The sequence below is a fragment of the Theropithecus gelada genome, unplaced genomic scaffold (genome assembly GCF_003255815.1).
Source record: "Theropithecus gelada isolate Dixy unplaced genomic scaffold, Tgel_1.0 HiC_scaffold_1153, whole genome shotgun sequence".
Classification (NCBI taxonomy): Eukaryota; Metazoa; Chordata; class Mammalia; order Primates; family Cercopithecidae; genus Theropithecus; species Theropithecus gelada.
Genome location: NW_020253102.1, coordinates 1 through 7,696, shown reverse-complemented (window position 1 = coordinate 7,696; position 7,696 = coordinate 1). Strand labels below are relative to the sequence as shown.

The following is a 7,696-nucleotide window of genomic DNA, read 5'->3' as shown; positions in this document are numbered from 1 at the left end:
TCCTCAAGAAAGAGAGGTGGTCCCCACATGGGCAGAGCAGGGCAGCACGCACAGACTTGGGTGTGGGGTCTGGGGCATGCGCATCTGAGTGGGGTCTGCTGGGAGACAGCAGGGGTGAGGTATGAAGGCAGTTGGAATTGACAGGATAAATTATCACTAAGGCGATGCTGGGAAAGCATAAAATTGGGACTCTCTGGGGTAAACGTGGACTTAGGGTGACCCTGGGCGTGGGTGTTTTCAGACTCTGAAGGCAGAGATTTAGGAAATTGGGGCAGAGCTGAGCCCCAGACGAGGATGAAGACCACCCTTGGGATGTTGAATGAGACAGAGGTGGAAACCCAGTGAATGTCGTGGGGTCAGTACAGCAGGAAGGCAACAGAGGAGATCGGTGTCCTCAAAGGCCCCTTGGGCCTGCCTCTCAAAGTGCTGGGATTACAGGCATGAGGCACTGCTCCCTGCCGATACTTTTAAAATTTGTAAGCTACTCTCTCTCATACCCAATCCCATAATTTTTTTTAACCAGGTTTATGGCTATATTTTTTCCAAGGGAACCAAACAGTTACTGTTTGAAGTACAAATAACACGGTGTATAAAAACCGAAACTGCCAATTTGCATAGAAGTTTCCAAATATCCAGTTGGTTTGAGCCTTGCATTGCAGTGTCACTACCTGCTCTTAAATTTCTACACCATGTATAGATAGCGAGGCAGGGACGGCTCGCACATCTTCAGGTTTCGATTCTACTAACTTGGGCTATATTTTCATTTATTTTGGCACACCTGTGGGTGTGGCAAGCAATGCCAGGGTATTTATTTTGAAGCTTGTCCAATAACAGTTGGGAAGATTTTCATATTTTTGGAATTTTTATAGTAATAGTTATAATTTACAAAGAATTTGAAATTGTGTAGTCATTATTTTGCTTTTTTCTAGATGTGCCCCGAAACAGGGCTGCTAACTACAATTCTACATCCCAGGATTCAGAACAGTACCCTTTTGGAGCAGATGCCTGTAATCGAGGAATTCTGCCTAGTCAGTTCACTTTAAGCGTGTTTAAAAGGTTTTCTTTATCCTAGTTGGCACCTGTGGCTATAGTTGGTTTTCACTGCTGAGGAATATTCCATGATGGAAACTGTAATTCATCTGTTTTTCATATCGGTGGACATTTGGATTATTTTGGGAGGGTGTGTATGTCTATTCAGCCTTCATTTTTTCAGGATTTTTTGTAGAAGATAATGTAACAGAGTAACATCCTCCACTACAGAGCCAACACGAACCCTCATTACAGCCACACAGACTCTCGGGCCCATGCCGCCACTCCCGGCTACTTTTTGTCTTTTTAGTAGAGACGGGATTTCACCATGTTGCTCAGGCTGGTCTCAAACTCCTGACGTCCTGATCTGCCTGCCTCAGCCTCCCAAAGTGCTGGGATTACAGGCGTGAGCCACTGTGCCCAGCCCATAGTAATGGGTTCTATTTTGATTAATAAAGATGTGTTGCAGCCTAGTTATACAAATTTAAAATTCATGGTCCAAAACCACAATTACTTTTGCACCAACCTAATAATTTAAAATTAAAGAGGCCTTTATATTAGAGAGCCCATGGATGATAAAATCATAAAGAATATTACAATCTCCATAACCCAGAAACTTGGTAACTTAGACCAACTGGATGAATTAAAAGATACAATCTATTAATACTAAAACACAGGAGAAATAGGTAATCTATATATATTGAGATCTATTAATAAAATGGAATCATTACCTAATAACCTTACAGAAAACTTATACCATAAATCTGACATTCTGTCATGTTATTCTAACTGGTGGGATTCGGGGATTTCCATTTTGATAAGAACATAGGTGAGTCGCACACACTTAATTTTGGTGCTCATTGTTCAGAAAAGCCATGTCCACTATAGCATACTGCAGAGTAATGCGTTTTGGAGAATTTAGGCAAGATAACATGATTTTCAGAGTTACAGAAAGACAACCTGATTTATGTACAGTAATTCCTCATAATATCATAGGGGATACCATATTTAAACTTTGGGGTATCCCCAGATATTCTTATTTAAGCCACATGAATTTCAGACACGGAGGCTTCCCAACTTTGGTGGCTTTCTATAAATGTGGAAGTTAATTCACAATCTATTTTGTGGAGGCATAAAATTCAATGAGCACTCATTTAACCTTTTATTTTAAATATTATTTTTGTAAACTTTGCATTTCCAATTAGTTGAAATTGTAAACCGGTTTCAGTTCTTATCCACTTTTTTTTTTTTTTTCCCCCTGAGACGGAGTCTTACCCTGTCACCCAGGCTGGAGTGCAGTGGCATTGTCTCGACTCACTGCAACCTCCGCCTCCCAGGTTCAAGCGATTCTCCTGTCTCAGCCTCCCAAGTAGCTGGGATTACAGGTGCCTGCCACCATGCCCGGCTAATTTTTGTATTTGTAGTAGAGATGGGGCTACCCCATGTTAGCCAGGCTGGTCTTAAACCCCTGACCTTGTGATCTGCCCACCTCAGCCTCCCAAAGTGCTCGGATTACAGGCTTGAGGCACCGCATCTGGTCTCTCCACTCTTTTTAGGTGGAAGGGAGTAAGGGTTTCTTGGAATTAGGAGGAACTCCCATGTACCCAACCCATTTGGGTAAATTTCTTCCTTCAGAGTTTTTCAAATCAGCATCACCATTGTTAAAGGCCTCCCACATGGTAATAATTGTGCTACAGGGTTGTACAAACATGAAGTTTATGTTTGGCTGAATGAACCTCCTTGCTGGTTCACTGTGCAATGGCTACCAACTTTTCTGAGTACAATGAGGCCAAAACATTCATATATAAATTCCATGAAGTGAATTTATTACTTAAAAATAGCAAAGAAAAGACAACAGAAGTCTAGGATTCAATATGAACCACTACCACAAGATCAGGAAGGCTACCCAGAGCAGATGGATGGAGTTTTGACTATAAATGCTTCACTTGCACTACAACTGAGGGACCCCAGAAAGCAGCCCACACTGGGTTTTCTCCCAGGATGTGGTTTGCTGGACACAAGCGTTAAAGGCCATTCTGTTTCGAGCAGGGCCTATAACAGAGCCTGGGCTGTTCTGGCCAATGTCACTTGATTATCAGGATATTGCCTTCCCAGCATATCATACAGTTATCTTGAGAACTACCAGTAAGAAAGAGAGGAAAATGGCCCTGCACCCTTAAAACTGAAGGATCAGGATATTTGCTGTGACAGAGGCACAGACAGTAGCGACAGAGTGTTCTCGTGAGCCATCTACTAGTTCTCTTAACCGGAGCGTGGCACCAGACCGCTTTTCTATTTCCTTTCAATGGAAACTATTACAGAATATTTTGAATATTTTGAATTTCTACTTCTATAGAGTTGTGGCACATGATCACTGGCAGTGTAGACTCTCTGCATGGTTAAAGGAAAGAGTTCAGGAGCCCATCAACCCACATTGGAGGAGACCACCTAATTCTCCAGAGAGTGTCACTCCATCTTCCTGGGGTTAGCTCCACATGCAGTAAGGCCATTATAACTAAGGCTGTCAAGACTTGCAGTCCGAAGATGAGACTTTTGACATGCTGATAAGCAGCAGTGATAAGAAAAGCCCACACACTGGCCAGGAATTTTTCAATGAAAGCAGCTCAGATGCTTCTTCATATGGTTTGGTAGGGACTAATATCAAACTATTTCTTCCCATTTTCTTTACTCAGCAGTGCCTGAACCATGAGGCACCATAGATGTACACCTCATCAGGAGGGTGTATGGTACAGCAGCAAGGGGAGCAGCAGCACAAGAAACAAGGCCACTACTTCTCCTTACATAATAACTATTGTCTTGGAGTGTAAAATAATTAATAATGTTCACATGGCTGCCCTCAGCATACAGAGATGGTGACCAGAGCAGATGCAGGGACTACAGAGATACAGCCTGATTCTTGCTAATTAGGACTTAAGTGTTGGCTTATGTGCTGTGCTTTTGTGTATTCATAAGCCAGGGCCTCAAAACTGCCTGCTAAGCACAGGCCAAAGGTCATGCTGGGGTGCAGTTAAACATTGATGTCTAGGAGATGAGAGCATTTTAGTGTGGGAGAAGATGACAACACCTGAAGACCACAAAACACTGTGCAGACCAAAGGGAAGGCCCATCGTCAGCTCACGGTTCTGACCCAGGTGACTGCTGGTGTGTTACGGAACAGTCAGCCGACAGAAGGTAGGTCAAGTTGAGCAGATGTCCTGCATGAGGGCTGGTCCATTCCATTCGTGTTGCCAATTATTTCAATAGCACCTGATGCACCCCACTGGTGAGGAAAGAATTAGCACCCTTTGTTTACTGGCACCGTTAAACACATAACATCTATTACTAAATAGATAAACCAGACATCAGTTATTAATTACATAGAGGAGAATGGTGTAAGCTCCCACAGGCTCAAACAGGGATTAACTTGAGCGCAGAGAGTGGTATAGCATTAAAAAAGTGAGGATATTCCTTTTCTTTTTGACACAGAATCTCGCTCTGTCACCCTTGGTGGAGTACAGTGGTATGATCTCGGCGCACTGCAAGCTCCGTCTCCCGGGTAAACGGTATGTATTTAGGAATTAATACCAACTCCTTATTAGCAAAAAATATCTTTACATCAAGAGTAGTTTTTCATTTAATAAAAATAGGTGGGATGTGTATAACGGACAAGGGATAATCAAAATTTGCCAAATGAGGCTAGTAAGATAATCCCAAGAATTCACAATCATTATTCACTGGTCCATTCATCACAGGACAATACATACAAATGAAACTTACCTGGCCGGGCGCAGTGGCTCATGCCTGTAATCCCAGAACTTTGGGAGGCCGAGGTGGGCAAATCATGAGGTCAGGAGTTCAAGATCAGCCTAGCCAACATGGTGAAACCCTGCCTCTACTAAAAATACAAAGAATTAGCTGGATGTAGTGGCGGGCACCTGTAGTCCCAGCTACTCAGGAGGCTGAGGCAGGAGAATTGCTTAAACCCAGGGGGCGGAGGTTGCGGTGAGCCGAGATCCCACCACTGCACTCCAGCCTGGGCAACAGAGTGAGACTCCATCTCAAAAAGAAATAATAATGAAATAAAAAAATTAAACTTACCTACATATTAGAAAAACATCCAAATTCAACCATGAATCCAGCACATTATCAAATGAATAGACAAAAATTTTACCAACAAACTGAAGAAAATACCATTATCTATGAAATTCAAGTACTGCTTAAAGAGCACTTACAGAACCCTCACCTCAAGGTTTCCCTGCAAAACAAGGTGAAATGCATACTAGAGACTCTCTATGAATGGGCCACTGATAAAAACAATATACTTGTAACTTGTGTAACATTTCATAGACTTTTTTCAAGCACTGCACGATAATTAATTTTCATCAGGCTTTCCAGATTAGAAAAGCTTCACTTATGGAACTTCTTTCCAGTGGGAGTTTTCACACGACTTTTCAAGTAAATGTTAAAACTGAAAATATTCTTGCAGTTTCTAAACTGTTAGAGTTTTAATCCTGTGTACGTTCTTGTATTTACAAGGTCCAGCCAGCTACAGTGCATTTTCATATGTCCTTGAGTGGGTATGAGAGAAATGAAACACTCAAAGATTCTGGACATTCATAGGTTTTTTCTCAGGAATGAGCTGATGTCTTCAAATGGAACTAATACAACCGAAGGCCTTACCATAAATTTAAATTCAAAAGCCTTTTCTCCACTCTGAGCCCTCCCACATCTTCAGGAAAATTTGAAGGCTTGACCACATTTCCTGCATTCTTAAGGTTTCTCTGCAGTGTGAGCTCTTTCATGTTTATGAGGGAATGGGAAAGAGTAAATGTTTTACCACATTCCTTATATTCAAGGGGCTTTATTTATTTTTGAGATGGAGTCTCACTCTGTCGCCAGGCTGGAGTGCAGTGGCACAATCTCGGCTCCCTGCAACCTCCGCCTCTTGGGTTCAAGTGATTCTCCTGCCTCAGCCTCCTGAGTAGCTGGGATTACAAGCATATGCTACCACACCCAGCTATTTTTGTATTTTTAGTAGAGACGAGGTTTCACCATGTTGGCCAGGATGGTCTCCATCTCCTGACCTGTGATCTGCATGCACAGGGGTTCCCCCCAACCCCTCGTGGCCTTTTATGTCCTTGAAAAAGAACTAAGACAACTGAAATGTGCCACCATGCCCAGTTAATTATTTTCTTTGTTTTTGTTTTGAGACGGAGTCTGCCTCTGTCGCCCAAGCTGGAGCGCAGTGCTGCGATCTCGGCTCACTGCAAGCTCCGCCTCCCGGGTTCACGCCATTCTCCTGCCTCAGCCTCCCGAGTAGCTGGTGTGAGCCACCGGGCCCGGCATTATTTTATTTTTTTGTAGAGACAGGGTTTCACCACGATGCCCAGGTAGTTTCACATTGTTTTAATCCAGGCTGGTTATGAACTCCTGGGCTCAAGCAATACACACACCTTGGCCTCCCAAAGTGCTGGGATTATAGGCTGAGTTACTACACCCAACCTCTACTTCATGACTTCTTTAGTGGCGAGTAATGTAAGTGGAACAAGTGTAGGCTTTACCGCATGTCTTACATTCATAGGGTTTTTCTCCAGTATGAATTCTTTCGTGGAGGTGAAGGGAACTGAGGCGACGGAAGGCTTGGTCACATTGTTTACATTTATAGGGTTTTCTCTCCAGTATGAGTACTTCTGTGGTTACAAAGGGAACTCAAACGACTCAAGGCTTTGCCACATTGTTTACATTCATAGGGTCTCTCTCCGGTATGAATGCTTCCATGGTCATGAAGGGAAGTGGAACAGCTGAAGGCTCTATCACATTTGGTACATCTTTCTCCAGTGTGAGTCCTTTCATGCATCTTAAAAGAACAAGAAAATCTGTTTTCCCACATTCCTTACATTCGTAGGGTTTCTCTCCAGTGTGAGTTCGTCCATGTATTAGACAAGAACCGGAAACAGTGAATGCTTTACCACATTGTTTACATTTATAGGATTTTTCTCCTGTGTGAGTTCTCTGAGGTCTTTCAACTGATTTGAGAAAATGAAAAGCTTTCCCACATATCGTACATTTATAAGCTGGATTTCCACTGTGCATTATCCTCTGTCTTCTAACACCCGGAACAGAAACGAAGAGTTTCCCACACTGTTCACATTTATATTGCTCGTCTCCATATGGTTTGTATCCTGAGTGAGCTGGGATGTGCCTATTAAGGAGGGAATGACGTACAAAGACTTTTCCACAAATACTGCATTCACATTGTTTTAATCCAGTAGAAATATTCTCATTCAGATCAAGATTTGGAATGTGGCTGACAACTTGTCCATACTGACTACCTTCTTTGCTTTCACAGTCTCTGTACCATATGATTTCGGTAAAAAAAAAAAAAACATTACAATTGGTTAGTTTAATAACTTTCTACTCATTCATAAATCTTCGACTTACACTGCTACCAATACCAGGGAAGATGCATTTTTGTTTGTTTGTTTGTTTGTTTTTGTGCCATGACTGAATTATTTGAAAGCAAATGGGCTACTACTGAAAACACAGCTACCACCTGCATAGCTATGACCAAAATAGTAACATTCATATACACAATTTTGTAGTACTATTTTCAAGTAAAGTGTTTTCCAAACACTGACTGCTACACTGACGTACGTTACATTTTGGG

General features: G+C 42.4%; 1 pseudogene; it reads right to left on the bottom strand.

Annotated features, from left to right (window-relative positions):
• Positions 1-6,533: 6,533 nt before the first annotated feature.
• LOC112616864 lies at positions 6,534-7,443 on the bottom strand (annotated as a pseudogene).
• Between the last annotated feature and the right edge of the window lie 253 nt (positions 7,444-7,696).